The sequence below is a fragment of the Herpailurus yagouaroundi genome, unplaced genomic scaffold (genome assembly GCF_014898765.1).
Source record: "Herpailurus yagouaroundi ecotype Mexico unplaced genomic scaffold, PumYag 189, whole genome shotgun sequence".
NCBI classification, from domain to species: Eukaryota; Metazoa; Chordata; class Mammalia; order Carnivora; family Felidae; genus Herpailurus; species Herpailurus yagouaroundi.
In genome coordinates, this window is record NW_024412420.1 from 4883664 (window position 1) to 4899195 (window position 15532).

The window sequence follows — 15532 nt, forward strand, 5'->3', positions numbered from 1 at the left end:
TAAAGATTCCTTCAAAAGGAATCAGAAAAGGGGTACCTAGAAGGCTCAGTCAGTTGAGTGTCCGACTTCGGCTCAGGTCACGATCTCGCGGTGAGTTCAAGCCCTGCGTCGGGCTCTGCACTGACAGCTGGGAGCCTGGAGAGTGCTTCTGATTCGGTGTCTCCCTCTCTCTCTCCCCTCCCCTGCTCGTGCTCTGTCTCTCTCACTCTCAAAAATGAATAAATGTTAAAAAAAATTTTTTTTAAAAAGGAAAAAGTCCTTCACACCACCACCTCAGGTAGGCAGAGCAATGGAAATACTAGGATTTTCCAAACAGCAGACAGTAGAATATGACCAACTCAGAAATCATATAAAGGCCTAAGGTCACTTCTATTCAACAAGTATTTATGGGCAGCTACAGGGTACACACCATAGTGGGATACATAAATGAATCAGACAAACGCACTTTTGAGGCATTTTCAAGTCTTTCACAGTTTCTTTTGAGGAAAGGAAAAAAAACCAATAACCTTCTTCTTCAATGGGTCTGTTGCTGCCACCCTCTGCCACTGACCAACTGATGACCTTGGTCCAAGGGTCAAGCAAGTATCCTGGTTGGACAGCAAACAGGAATTAGGCTGCCAGTTTCCACAGATTGGAATGTTCTCATGTCCTGGGGTGGGAGAGGAGAGGTTAGGAGCCTGAATGCCAGCACTGTGAGAGCCAAGGGGGCCTGGCTTGTCCCATTCAATGTGCAAACTTTCATTCAATACCCATTTTCATCATTACGTGATGCTCAAATCCAGATCCCCTCTCGCTTAAACTATTCCACGAAGTGAAGCCAGAGCTTCTGCTGGCATGGTGGAAGGGGTCTGGGCGCCTCGTTGTCTCTGCTGACTTTCTACCAACTGTCCCACCTTCAGCCACACCCCACATCCATGCCTTCAAAGGGACGTGTGCATGAATCAGCTTCCTTCTTGCTGCCTGCCTACCTTCCCCCACTCTTCCTCAGCAAGCTACTGGAAGACCAGGGAGTAAATCAAGAAAGGAGGGGGCACCCACCCACAAAGCAACACAACCAAAGGAAAGAATGGATTCCCAGGATGAAGTTCGGGAAGCAGAGCCAGGCAGAGAGGTGCTTCCCGGGAGCAACACAAGCAGAGAACCTGGTATGCTGAAGCACAAAGAGGTGCTCCGACAGCAAGGGCCAAGGCCCAGGGGAGTCAGAGAACTGGGGAGACACAAAAAATGAGGCTCAAGAAACATGGGAAATTAATGACGGGCGGGGAGGACACAAGAAAGGAAATATGGAACACCAAGAACTGGGCAGCCGTAAGCAATATTTATATCACAACGTGCACTCTTAATAGACACTTGACTAGAAGTTGTGCTACCTCTGTACCAAGAAGAGAAGAGGAGAAAGAAAGTGCAGGAATGAGCCAAGTCCTTGCCTTCCAGAGTAGAAAAACAAGTCAAATAATATTTTTTAAAAGGACGGAAAAAAAGGAAAAGCACACTATTTAGAAATACAGGTGTAAATGCCAGGAAAGACACCTAGAAGAATCGAGGGCAGCTGTCTCTAGACAAGAGGGCAGGTCAGGAAGCACTCAGGGCAAAGGGCTGTTCTTTCAAACCCTGCGTATAGTTAAAAGTCAAATCTTTCTATAAGTAATGCTTTGATAAAACAAACAAAAAATACATGCTTAGCTGTTAGATAGCAAGGGATGCTCTATTACCACAGGGCTTTAGGATTCTTGTGAAGCAGAACAAATGCGTAGTGTCAACTCATCTGTGTACAAACTTGTAATGCTTTGATTTTCCCATAATTGATGCCAGTTCCGCTTCAGAGACCCCCACCACCCTGATGACATAACAGCAGTAAGCACAAAGAGCAGGGGCCTACTGATGGTAAGACTCTTCCGAACCAAGGTATCGGGTTCCCCCACCCAACTGAGGTCTAGCCAGCATCAGGTAGCAGCACCCCTCGGGGCTATGCATTCATTCATTTTTGAGAGGGAGACAGGGAGAGAGGGAGGGAGGGAGGGAGGGAGGGAGAGGGAGGGAGGGAATGCACAAGCAGAGGGGCAGGGAGAGAGTGAATCACAAGCAGGCTCATGCTGTCAGCGCAGAGCCCAACACAAGTCTTGATCTCACCAACCGTGAGATCATGACCTGAGCTGAAATCAAGAGTCTGATGCTTAATCAATGGAGCCACCCAGGTGCCCCAGGGCTAGCCATTTAAAAACATTTTAATTCCCCCCATGAGCCAGGTTCCACAGGAGAGGGGTGTGGGGGAGGTGGTGGCAGCAGTGGTGGAAGGAGGGGTAAGGAGTCACACTTCAGATAAGACACCGCAAAGATGCAGCCACCCAATGGGATAAAACTGCGCGGCCTCTCCCAAGGGCGTTCGGAGAAGGGAACCCCAAGCACCCCTGTACGTAATGAATTAACTTTACTCCTATGCATCTGGAAGGGGACTAGCCGGGACACAGTTGAGAAAGTCATGTTCTGCGTTCTATAGTTTAGATAAGGGACCCAGGTTGAGAAAGGCTGGGTGAAATGTGCCCGAAAGAGAGGGATTTCTACAAGAACGGTCAGGGCACGCCTCTCCAAAGAGATGGCAGGGGTGCTGGAACAGTGAGGGGCAGCCGTGCTGAGATCTGGGAGGACAAAAGGGCGAGGGGGAGAAAGTTCCAGGCAGGGAGAACACGTGCCAGAGTACTAAGGCAGGAACAAACTTGGCTGACTCGAGCGACGGCAAGAAGGGGAGGTAAAGATGAGGTCGGAGGGCTGCGGCCAGAGAAATCGCTCTCTGCCATCGCTGAGCAGAAGCCGTGCCGAAGGTCACAAACCTGGAGGGAACAGGCTCGCTGAACTTTCTGCAGAGAGGGGAACCGGCTTGCCCAAGGAGCCAAGGGGCAGTAATTTCTTTCTTTCTTTTTTTTCTTTTTGACTGATGCAGTTTTGGATTTTATTTTTAAAGGTTTACTTACTGAATAATCTCTACACCCAACATGGGGCTCAAACTCACAACCTCAAGATCCAGAGTCGCACTCTCTTCCAACTGAGCCATCCAGGTAGTTTCTCAATAGAAGCGAATCCTAGAATCCATTTCGGAAACAGGGTGCCTCTGTGGCTCATAGCACAGCAGGTACATACCGCGTGAGTCCAACAGGGGCCCGCTTTCTACTTGGAGTTCTCGACTAACGCATTTGCCAGGAAACCCTGAGGTCACACCACTCATTAGCCTGAGAGCCACTGCTAGGCCCTGACTCTCCGGGGGGGGGGGGGGCCGCGGGGGGGTCTGGTCCAAGAAGGCAGTCCGGCCCCCAGGGAGCAGATGGGAATGGATGCGTGCGCACACCCTTGCCACTTCTGTGAATCAGACTCTGCAAAAACAACCTCGGTCTCCAGCCAACATAAACCATAGGCAACAGAGGGCCTTATACGGCTCGAAGCTTTCTTAATCAGAAAAAGATAGATGGGCTGGAGTTGGGAGCTCCAAGTTAGAGGAAAAGAGAAACAGAAAAATAGGGGGAAAGACAGGATGGTGGTGGGGAGCAGAACTTCATCAAACTCCTTTTTCCTATCTCTTCGAAGTCAGTGGCTCCCCACTGAGAATTCCTAGTGAGGGCCATAGCTCTGCTGCCTCTCACGTTTTGTTTTGGTTTGGTTTTTAAGCCAGAGGATACCAGTAATCAGGCTGCCAGCAGAGCCACAGTTTTACAAAGTTTTAGTGTCTGCATGGAGGTCTGTTCTTGGGTCTGGTGACTTCCCATGAAAATGGCATAATGTCATTTCCAGAGAAATTGGCCACTGGGGCAACAAGGGGTCCTAAAACTAGAGAGTTCTTTGGCTCCCGAGCTGTGTCACAGGCCCGCCTGGCCCAGGATCGGCCACAGATCCAGAACAGAAAAGGCAGCCCCAGAGACTCCTTAGGCAGCCACTGCCCCAAGCACACCCATGACAGTTTCTAGGGTGACTTTATTCTCCTTCCTCCCCTGACTGGGAGACAGCAGCAGCGTCCGCACCAGGACCTGCCTGTTTGCTGAAGCCAAAACCACATGCACTTGGCCCTCCCAAAGGATGCCACCTGCTAAAAATAGCAGGACAGCACAAGCTTGGCTGGGTGGGCCTCACCAAAGTCAAAGGACAAAGCAAAGAGGTTATTCTCAGCACAGCCTTTTCTCACCGGAGCCCAAGGCACATCAGGGTGTGGCAAAAGTCACTCCAGCTCCTTCCCCTTGGGAGGGACATGAGGAAGGGATGAGAAGGAGGTCCGTGGAAGACTGAACTGGCCTTCAGATCCACTGTCCCAGGCCGAGGCTGGAGGAAAAGGGGTGGGCATGCTGAGGACTGGGCTCCGGCAGATATGTGGCCTCCTCCAACAGAGACAGACCAGGCTACACCCAGGCGACAGCCTGTTGAGGGCCAGGGAATGGGTCTCATGACCTCCATGTGAGGTCTGACAGGCCACATTATTATTAGCCAAGGAATGAGTGACTTCAAGGTTGTCTTTTCAAGCAGGTGACTGAGCTACACCGTGGCCTTCAGAGCAGCTTTCCAGGCCCTCAGGCACAGCAGCCTAGCCTACGAGGCTGTCTTAGTCATTATTCGTGCAGCTCTAAGGCACCGGACGGTTGCATAATTCGGAGCTAAAACATGATTTTGGAAAGACAAAGTAGGATCCTGAACTTGTTTCCCATAAAATGAAAATATCCTGTGAAATGGATTACAAATACCTCCCTCATAGGGCTGTAATGAGGCAGACAGGACTCAAAACACCAAACAGCCTGACTCCATTTGTGAGATGAAGTATTTTAATCTCCTAAAAACTCAGCTTCATTTTCTGGATGAGGATGGAAGGATATCACAGGGCAGTAAATAAGAAATGGCCTCTAAGCATGGAGCTGGAGAGAGAACCCTGATCTGAGTCCAAACCAGCCTGGGTCCAGGGATCAGCTTAGCTTTCTCAGGGCCTCAGTTTTCTCCCACACAAACTAGAAGTACTTAACCTCATAGGGTTGAGATAAAATAAGAAGGGAATACACCTGATCTTGAACAACACAGCTTTAAACAGCATGCATCCACTTGTATGCAGATTTCTGGATATAGTACAGCCCTGTGTTTTCTCTTACTATTTTCTTAATAACATTTTCTCTTTTCTGGCTTACTTTATTGTAAAAATACAGTATACAATACATATTACAAAATATGTGTTCACTGACTATGTTCCCATAAGGGTTCCAGTAGACAGTAGGTTCCTGGTAGTTCCGTTTCTGGGGAGCCAGAAATTATACATGGAGTTTTTAAAAAAAAAATTTTAATGTTTATTTATTTTTATAAGAGAGAGAGTGTGAGCAGGGGAGGGTCAGAGAGAGAAGGAGACACAGAAACTGAAGCAGGTTCCAGGCTCTGAGCTGTCAGCACAGAGCCTGACGTGGGGCTCGAACTCACCAGCCGGGAGATCATGACCTGAACCAAAGTTGGACACTTAACTGACTGAGCCACCCAGGCCACCCATACATGGATTTTTTCACTGCCCATTGGTCCCCCTAATCCCCATGTTGTTCAAGGGCCAACTATAGTTTGAAAAAAACCCTCCTAAGATGCCAGGTATACAGTAGGGGCTCAGTAAGTACCCGTTATACACCCTATGCTTTCTGGCCGGCTCCAAGAAAAGAGAGCTCTCACATCATATGCCAAAGGTCAGTCTAGCAGGGTTCAAACTAAGCATGCCCAGAATTAGATGAGAGGGTATCTGGAAATAAAACTGAATCCCCAGAGCTAGCCCCAGGCCAACACTTCAGAAGCCCCACAGTGTCCCAACTCTCCCCAATGCCCTCTGTAAAAACAGGTCTCCTAACCCCCAGACAGATTGGAGGGGCAGAATGAAAAGGATGTTTGTTTGTGCCTGCAAATCTGGTTCAGCACTGGTCACACAGCAGAATCCTCAGGTCATCAGGTGGGTGAAGGACTAAGTAGCAAATCTGCTGACATCTGAAGAACAAGGACAGTGAGCACAGGCCTTAGACAACCAGCAGGGACCTTCATGATAATAATATAAGTTCTCAAACCAAAAGGGCTTTCTGCCCCTCCTGCTTCATGCTTCCATCCCCAGACTCCTAAGCTCCTCTCTAGAGCTGTTTCATAATTGATCACTGCCCTCCAAACTGGCAGACAAGACTTGCTTCTTTTTTATTCATTTTCGAGAGACAGACAGACAGACAGAGACACAGCATGAGCTGGAGAGGGGCAGAGAGAGAGGGAGACACAGAATCCGAAGCAGGCTCCAGGCTCCGAGCTGTCAGCACAGAGCCAGACGTAGGGCTCGAACTCACGGACTATGAGATCATGACCTGAGCCGAAGTCGGACAATTAACTGACTGAGCCACCCAGGCACCCCCAGAACTTGCTTCGTAACATGCCGTGGAGAGAAGTGACAAATAATTTGTCACCAAAGCTGTTGGATTTGTGGACTACAGAGGACTAAGCCCAAACACATGATGCTTTATAAGGTGAGGCAATTAAGCACTAAGACCAGTGTTGTCCAACAGAAACTTCTGTGATGGTGAAAATGTTCTAGACCTACACTATTGTCCAGTATTGGCCACATGAGGCTACTGAGGACTTGAAATGAGACTAACATCACATTTTTAATGATTTAGATTTTTAAATTTTATTTAATGCTTAAAAGTTTAAATTGAGCCAGGCACACATGACTAGTAGCTGCTGCACAGGACAAGGCAGCTCTAGACCCTCTCTCCTAAGGATAAGTTTAGGAGATAAGAATAGAGATATAATAAAAAAAATAAGGGGCACCTGGCTGGCTCAGATGCCAGTGACTCCAGATGTTGGGGTCGTGAATTCGAGCAGGGTGTAGCAATTACTTAATAAACAAAAACTTAAAAAAATATATTTAGCACAGTAGCACCTTAGATCTAAAAAGTACTCGCGATGCACTTAAACAATGGACTGTGGCATTTTTTTTAGTCTTTGACTCATACTATCCATGGAGCCATGCATCCTACCCCAAACACAGCCCTCCCCATACACAATCCTGCAGACACCTCCACCTTGCAGCAGCCCAGAGGCACTCTAGACTAACTCCAGGGCTCCTAGGAGAAGAATCTGAACACCTCTTATTGATGTTGACCAACCCTCCTTTTACCAGCGGAAGAAACGGAGACCCCAGAAAGGTCTAGAACCACTGCTGGGTTTCAGCCCTGAAAGCTGCACCCAGTCCTCACCCCCCAATCCAGGGCTCTTGTCAGCTAAAACCAGTGGTGAAACAAGCCTTGTGAGCCCTCAGCACTAGACATTTTTACTTCCAGAACTCACCTGGGGCTCTGCTTTGTTCCTAAATGCACGGGCTTCAGTAAGTCCCAGCTAAGTGAAGGCAGCCAGCCAGTATTACCAGATGGGTACAGAATGTTTACTATCAACTTGTGCAAACTACCAAACCGAGCTGTAGAAATAGCCAAACGGCCAGGACTCGGACAGAACCATTTAGTAGGAGGAAAAGAAAGTTAAGGAAAAGAACTCCTTGAAAGCTACTTATCACTGAAAGCCAGTCTTCAAAATGCTACATGATAACATACACTCCTTCACACTGCAACAATCTGCTTAGAAAGCAACAGAAAGATTAGGAGAAAAGCCCACGGATTTGACTATTCCTTGGTTCTTCTCACAAAAGTCCTCCAGAGAACCTAATTTAAGTGCAAACCCACACTTGTCAGTGTCTCTACCCCTCAATTTGTATTTTGATTAGCCATTGAAACAATCCCCACTGACCTCCAGCTTCACCCTCCTCAATTGTACTCAGAGGTGTGAGGATTAAAGGATTAGGTAAGTGTTTTCCTGTAACTCTACCAGCACAGACAGTAACTGTCAAGGAAAAGGCATCCTCTCAATTTTAGTTCCCACATCCCCACTAGCTACCTCTCCAACCAGATTCTGTCACTACTCAAAATATTGTCATTGATCATGTTTTCCACAGCCCAAGTTTAAAATCAGTATTGGAGCCAGCAGGTCGGCTCTGTGGAGTGCCACATACAATGGGTACTTAATGTTAAATGATCATAAAGGTGAAACCTGCATGAGGCATTACACAGAAAGGGCTGTGGAGAAAAGAACTTGCTTCAGAAAGCAAAGTTAAATATTAAAATACATCCCACGCAGATCGGCAACTCCAGTAGCAGGACATGATTTCAGTGGGACAAGGGGCTCAGAGGCACCCTGCCTCCCCAGAGCAGAGGAAAACAGAATGGCAAACAGAAGGTATTAACTCGTACGCTAAACTGTTGACTTCCTCACAACAGCACAACAGACCAAGCTACAGAGAGGTCCTCTCTTCTAGACTCACAGGGAAGATTAGGAAGGAGTGGCCTGGGGAGAATGGGCTAGAAGGCGCCAGCTGGCCAGGCACAAGGAGTGCCTGCTCCTCAAAACCCTGAAACCTGCACTCGACCAAGTCATGATGTGGCAGGCTAGAGCCAGGAGGCGGGCAGCACAGTATCAGGAAACCAATTTGTTTTCCTTCCAAGTTTTTAGGTCAGAGGCTGGGGGGGGGGGGGGGGGGGGGGGGGGGGCGGTACTTTTAATAAAATCCAAATCACCCAAGTGATTCAAAAGAAATTTAACATTAATCTCACAGATTCTTTTGGAGGGGAAAAAACAACGCTTGAACAGCCATCATGAACCAGGCACAGTGCCCAGTCTCAAATAGTATCTCAATCTGTCTTTAGGAGGAGAGGGAACACTGTAAGGACTAAAACTAGCCTTCACCCACAAACGATGGCCACGGCCATGGCCAAGGCCTGGGTCCGATGCCCAAGAATAATTTGGATCACCAGATAAAGCAAAACAAACTGCTTTAAAATACTGATGCTCAGCAACCTTACACTGGAGATCTATCCACTTGGCACCTGGGCAGGCCACTTTGAAGGCAGACACCTACACAGTCACCCTGCAGTGGCCAAGTGTGAAAGTACTTCCTAGAAATAGTTGGGAGGAGGAACTGATATTCATACAAAAGGCTCCAGAGACTCGGAGATGGCTCACTCAAGGGCTTAGATGGGGATCAGTTCGCAGCAAATTTGGGGCCATCACCTAGCAATGTGCATGACAATTGAGCCAATTTAATTCAGGTAGGCACTGAAGCTTCAGAGATTTGTACATCTGTAGGATCAAAAGACCTGCACTACCTAGACCCATACTTCTGAGAATACACCTAGGAACCCACAAAACTAGTTAAAAGGTGGAAGAGGTTAAAGTTCAACACAAGTCAAAAGCCTCCACCAAGATAACTTCACTTGTTTCCAGTGCCCAGAAAGTCTTTTTTTTTTTTTTTTTTTGTAATCTCAACACCCAATGTGGGGCTGGAACTCACCACCCCGAGATCAAGAGTCGCATGCTCTGTGGACTGAACCAGCCAGACACCCCTCAGAAAGTTTTAAATAATCAGCAGGTGAACCACTGGAATGCCAGGAACAGAGAAATCGGGCAAATAACAGGTCTTACTCATGCTATACCCTCTACTCAACTCAAAGCTGCTCTGTGCCTTTAAGAGCAAAGGGGATGGGTGGTGCTTACTAAGAGTCCAAGATTTGCTTTCTGAATAGAGTTTAAAAAAAGAAAAACTAATTTGGGAAGGACTTGGTTACAAGAGCACAGTAAGGTTACTAGTTGCCAGAATTAATAGCTTTTTGTGAATGGTATTCCTTGATCAGTAATTGCCACAAAGGGGTTGGGGGTGGGGAAGTGGATAGCAAGCCAACAGATATGACAATACTAGGTGTCCAGCAGCCCAGATTTCCCCGCAAGAGATAAATTTAAACACCAAGTACCCTGCCCTTCAGTAGGAGGAGGACAGCCAGTTTAACCTAATTGCTCTGCCCGTACCCTCTACCCGGCTCCAGCGGCCTCCACTCACACCTGGAGAGAAGAGCACCGGGTTTGTGTTAGCGGCGGCGGTGCGGCAGAAAGGCGCCCGCCAACCTGGGCATCTCAGCCAGAGAGGAAGATCTCGAAACGCCCAGAGCTTCCAGCACTCCCGGTTCGGTTCGGCACCGCCCACTACCAACAGCGCCTTTCCTTCCATAAGCCTCACTAGGAGGGGCATAGGGACGGACTGTACCCTCGGGCACAGAACTGTGGAACTGGTAAGAGCCCGCCCCAGAGGCGTTCAGACCAGTCTCCCCCAGCACATTCTGACCCGTAACCCCGAAACTAGCTTGGTCCCTCCAAACCTGGCCTAGCGGGGAGGGGTGCCGGCGGAGTGGGACACGTGACCCACGCGCCCCCGGGCATGAAGTCAGCGGGCACACAGCGCCGGACAGCCTCCCCCTCTCCGGACACCCTTTGAAGGGGCAGCAAACGCTAATCCTCTCGAGAGACGCCAAGCCTTTGACTTCGGGGGCCCTAACTCGGTTTGAACGGTCCCTCCCCCCGAAACAAGGTTCCAATCACCACCGGTGTCCTAGCCCATCCTCCCGATTCCACAAACCAAGCCTCTTCCCCAGGTTCCCCCGCACTGAACTCTCAGGGGCTAGATTACCAGCACGGGTTTGCAGCCTCCCGGCCTACATGGGGAGCACCCCAGCGCGAGCTAAAGGGGCCCAGAAGTTGGGGAAGGTTCCTGAAGTGACTCCAGCCCTTCAGGAGGAAGAAAGGGGTGCCCGCGGGCCTCGGGGCACCTCCTCGCCCTTATGAGCACCTGGCCCTGCCCACGACCCGCCCCGCCGCCGCCTCTCCCGGCTCAGACTTGGGTACACACGACCTTTGAAAAGTAAACGCGTGTGGGGCTGGGCGACCTTGGGTGGGACGCATTCGGGTCTGTCTCACGGGAGGGTGTGCGCGCTCCGGGAAAGTTAAGCCGCAGAGGGGTGCCCCGCGCGCCGGGTCCGAGACCACCGACCCAGAGGACGGTGACGCGTGTGGGGGGCACCACGCGGCCGCAGAGCACGGCCCCAGCCGCGCACACGCGATCTGTCAGCAGGAGCCCGCGGGCAGACAACCGTGGCGGGGGAGGACGAGGGGACGCGCAGGCGACGGCAGGGAAAGAAGGGCCTGCTTGACAGCAGGCGGCGGGCCGGAGCCCCTCCGCACACGCTCGGCGTCCGCAGCCCCGGGCCTCCGGGACACCTGGAGCGCGCGTCGCACACCGCACCTGCACCCTAGACTCTCCTTCACCCGACGGCGCCGCCCTCGGGGCCCTGGCAGGTGGTCCCCTGTCCAGCCGCCCCGGCGACCCCAACTCACCAAGTCCTCCGCGACAGTCGGGAGGCAGAGTCCTCGCCCGCCGCCGCCGCCGCCCCCCCACCCCCGGGCCCAGACGCCCAGCCCCGCTGCGCCGCGGCCGCTCCCCCACGTGCTAGCCCAGGCCGGAGGAACACAGAGACATTAAATACTGAGGACGCGCAGCTACGTGCCCGCTGCGCGACGCAGGCCCCGCCCCCCGCCCTCGTGCCCCCGCGCCGCCTCACTCACCTGCGCGTGCGCGCCGCCTGCCGCTCCCGCCCGCGCGTCTCCCAGCTGCGCCAGAGAGGGCGCGGTCTAAAGCGCTCCACCAACATCCCGCAGCCGCCGCCCGCAGCCCGGCCTCGCTCGGGCTCTCGCGAGAGGAGCTGTAATCTCGGCGGGGCTGGGAAAAGAGCCCTGGCTGGCTCTCGGGCGGCGCCGCGGAGCCTCCGTGGTCTACCCCGCGAGGGCAGCGCGGGGTCCCCTGCGTCGGCTCTGGGCCGTCTCGAGGCGTCGGTTAGACCATCTGCCTGCCGGGTCTTGGAGAGCCCGCTGGCAAAGCGGGGCAGGGCGCCCCTTGTTCCCGTAACCGCCAGTACTTTGTAATGCATAATCAGGTGGCCATTAATAATGGCTCAGGAATAACTGCATAACGGGGAGTACCTGGCACTACTCAAATGCAACTTTTTTGCCCATTTTTCACAACTTGGTGATGTTGCACTGAAACCCTTTCCTCTAAATGGGTTTGGTTTTTGGAAGAATTACTATGAAGCGATGGTCACTATGAGTCACTAACTGCCAGGAAACTTGGGAAAACAAATTGCCACCAGGCAAGTGGACAGCATGGGGTCGCAGCTGGCCAGGCCTGCTCTCAGTCTTAAGACATGGGGACTTTAAGTAAACATTTGGGCAAAATTTAGAAAGGAGATCATATTAAGAACCAGCCAGTGAAATTACTTGGGAAAGGCTTCATCTTCATTGGTGATCAAAATGTAAATTTAAATAACAATGAGGTACCACTTACCTATTGAGTTTTAAGTATATATATACATATATATATTTAAGTATATACATATAGATAGATAGATAGATAGATAGATATACACATATATATGAATCCCAATTGTATGCGGCCATCAGTATTGTGAAGGAAACAAAGAGGAAGTTGAAATAGGAAAGAAACAGCAAAGTTTTATGGTTCCAGAAGGCCTAAGGTAACATTTAAACTGAAACCTACCAGATAAGAAGGAGCCAGCCTTGCAAATAGTATTTGGGAATAAGAATTGGGAAGCGTTCCCAGCAGAGGCAACAACACAGGCAAAAGTAGGAAACAGCTTTTGGTGAACGGAGAAGATCAGTATGGATGGAATATAGTGGGGGCTAGGGTCAGTGCAGACATAGAGGGAGGAGGGTTTTTTGTGGGGAGAGGGTAAGAAAACTAGACCAGCTTATAAATTATAGTAAAGCATGAGTTCTCTTCTACTCTGCTCAGCCCCAAAGCCAAGCATGCTGCCACCTCAGCACTTGCTGTTCCCTGCGACTGAATGTTCTGCAGCACTCTGCAGAGCTCACTGCCTCACCTCTTACAAGTCCTTTGCTCCATGGTCATCTACTCAGTCTCAGTGAAACCTTCCTGGTCTCCCTATTTAAAATTGTAATCACACACACACACACACACACACACACACACACACACACACACACTTCTCTGTCCCTCACCCCTTACTTTTCTTCATAGCACTTATCACTGTCAACATAGTATATACTTCATTTATTCACAAGAGGAGACATTACTGAGAGCATGGCACATGGAGGGCATTTAATATAAAGGCATTTAGTGAATGGATGGGGAAGCCATTAAAAAAGGTTAAGTAGAGAGTGATACAATGTCATTTCTGTTTTTAAAAAGGAACTGAAGGGGCGCCTGGGTAGCTCGTTGGTTAAGCGTCAAAATTCAGCTCAGGTCATGATCTCACGGTTCATGAGTTCAAGCGTCGGGCTCTGTGCTGACAGCCGGGAGCCTGCCCCGGATTCTGTCTCCCCCCCTCTCTCTCTTCCTCCCCCACTCATGGTCATACGTGTGCCTCCTCTCTCTCTCTCTTTCTCTCTCAAACATACATAAACATTAAAAAAAAATTTTTTTTATGGGAGCTAAAGGGGCACTGGGGTGACTCAGTTGAGCGTTCTCATGGTTCCGTGAGTTCAAGCCCCTCCACTGGCCCTCTGCTGACAATGTGGAGCCTGCTGGGATTCTCTCTCTGCCCCTCCCCCCCTTGCGCTTTAGCGCCCTCTCTCAAAATAATATTTAACTACATACATACATACTGCTGTTAAGGGATTAGAAGACGAGTACAGACTCAGGGACACCAGTAGGGAAGCTGGTGTCAGTCTCAGTGGGCCAGTTGAGAAATGGTACTGGCCTGAGCTAAGAATCATGGCAGTGGGTATATAGAGGCTGCATTGGATGCGGTGTATCTTCTGGAAGTAGTAGCAAGAGGATTACTTCACTCATGTTGTTGGGGGTAAGGAAAAGGGAATGATGGATGATGCATCCTCGGGCTTGAGTCACCGTGTTCAATGGGGTACAGCTTACTGAGACGAGGAGGATGGGGGCAGTGAAGCACTGTTTTCACTTTGGACCCACTGAGTTTATACTGCTTTTGCGACATTCAAGTGGAAATAAGTAGTTAAGTTGTATGTGCAAACCTGGAGCTCAGAGAAGTGGTCCAGGTGGGAAAACCAAAATGTATTGAAAATCACGTCAAAAGTGGATATTCTAAAGAAAGACAATGAATGCCCTGGTGGTGGTGGAGGGATGGAATGTGTACAGGAAAGAAACTAAGAGAATGGTGTCCAGGCAGTTATGTCCTGAAAGCGTTGGTAGGAATAAAAGGGGAAGAGGGAGATGAGACTGTGAATGTGTCTATGAGGAGGGACAGAAAAGCAGCGGCGAATGAGATCAACGTGTTAGTCCTATCCTGTGTGTGGGCACATGAGCAAAGCCTTCCAGAACAGGAGGAAGGAAGGAAGAAATGGAGAGTAACTGGAATACTAGGGAAAGTGCAAGATACAAGCCACAGCGAGAAAGCTGAAAACACAGGATTAACTATAATCACAGCCACAGATCAACCCAGCAGCTGGGGCTGAGAAGGAGGCAGCCACAAGGTCAGGGCAGTGCACGGGTCACAAGGTGGCCCTAGTATGAAATTAGAAGGTGGGAGGAATGAGAAGGGAGGTAATCCTAAAAACTTAGTCCTGAGGAGAAGAGGATGACTGGATCAGGCTGAAATTTTAGCCTCAGCTCAAAATGGACAGTCTGCTTTAGGCAGGGATTTAAAGCTAGGATGCACAAAACAGCTTCAAGGATGTCTGTGAACTCCCTGAAATTGCTCACATTGTTTTGTAAGGATGAGGTTTTTCTCTGTGGAAATAGTTATGTATAGCTTCTACCAGATTCTCTTATCCTGATGTTAAAAAATAATCATAGAGGGGCACCTGCGTGGTTCAGTCAGTTGAGCATCCAACCTTAGCTCAGGTCATGATCTCGCAGTTCGTGGGTTCGAGCCCCGCATCGGGCTCTCTGCTGGCAGCTCGGAGCCTGGAGCCTGCTTCGGATTCTGTACCTCCCTCTCTCTCTGCCCCTCCCTTGCTCATGATCTGTCTCTCAAAAATAAATAAAATGTTAAAATGATAATGATGATGATAAGAATAAGAATCTGGTAATGGAGCAAGACAGAAGGTAACACTGTATCTTTAAAAAAAAAAAAACAGGAATATGTCAGTCAGAAGGAGGAAGTGACAAAACACCCCAAAGAGGCCCCCCCCAAAAAAAGCAGGGAGTAGGTAGTATCCACTGAAGAGAAAAGGTACCCAATCCAATATAATCAACACTGCCCTCTCTGGGAAATGGAAATGGTCAGATCAGAGCCCAATGCTATTATTCATTTAAATCCTGTAACTCTAATCCTAATTCTGAATCCAAACCCACCAAGCAACCTTCTGATAATTCTCTCCAAGGAGACATGGCTGGACCTGTGGCAGGCACTCGTCCACCTTACCTGTAGCTTTTGGTCATTGCAAATTACACAAGTGGCTCTCGTGTTTTTTTACCTCTCATACGCCTTTGTGAAGGTTTGTTGTTTGAGTTAGCTTTCAGTTCTGGGATGCGAACACGGTGGAGTTTCTGAGTCTGTCATAAGGCTGAGTAAGGGCCATGACAACTTTCATCAAAACATCATCAATACGTCATCTTGCGAGGCTCTTTTTTTTTTTTTAAGTAGGCTCCACACCCAACGTGGGACTTGAACCCACAACC

At 49.6% G+C, this 15532-nt stretch overlaps 1 protein-coding gene across 2 annotated transcripts in view; it reads right to left on the reverse strand.

Annotated features, from left to right (window-relative positions):
- Nucleotides 1-11335, reverse strand: part of AKAP1 (A-kinase anchoring protein 1) — a 34658-nt gene extending 23323 nt beyond the window's left edge. The window contains exons 1-2 of one of the 2 annotated variants that reach the window (XM_040497053.1): nucleotides 11239-11292; nucleotides 507-649 (exon numbers count right to left, since the gene is read on the reverse strand). The gene's annotated coding sequence lies outside the window, so the exon portion shown is untranslated. Of the gene's footprint in view, nucleotides 1-506; nucleotides 650-11238 lie in introns of both variants that reach the window. The other variant, XM_040497049.1, reaches the window with a different exon arrangement.
- Between the last annotated feature and the right edge of the window lie 4197 nt (nucleotides 11336-15532).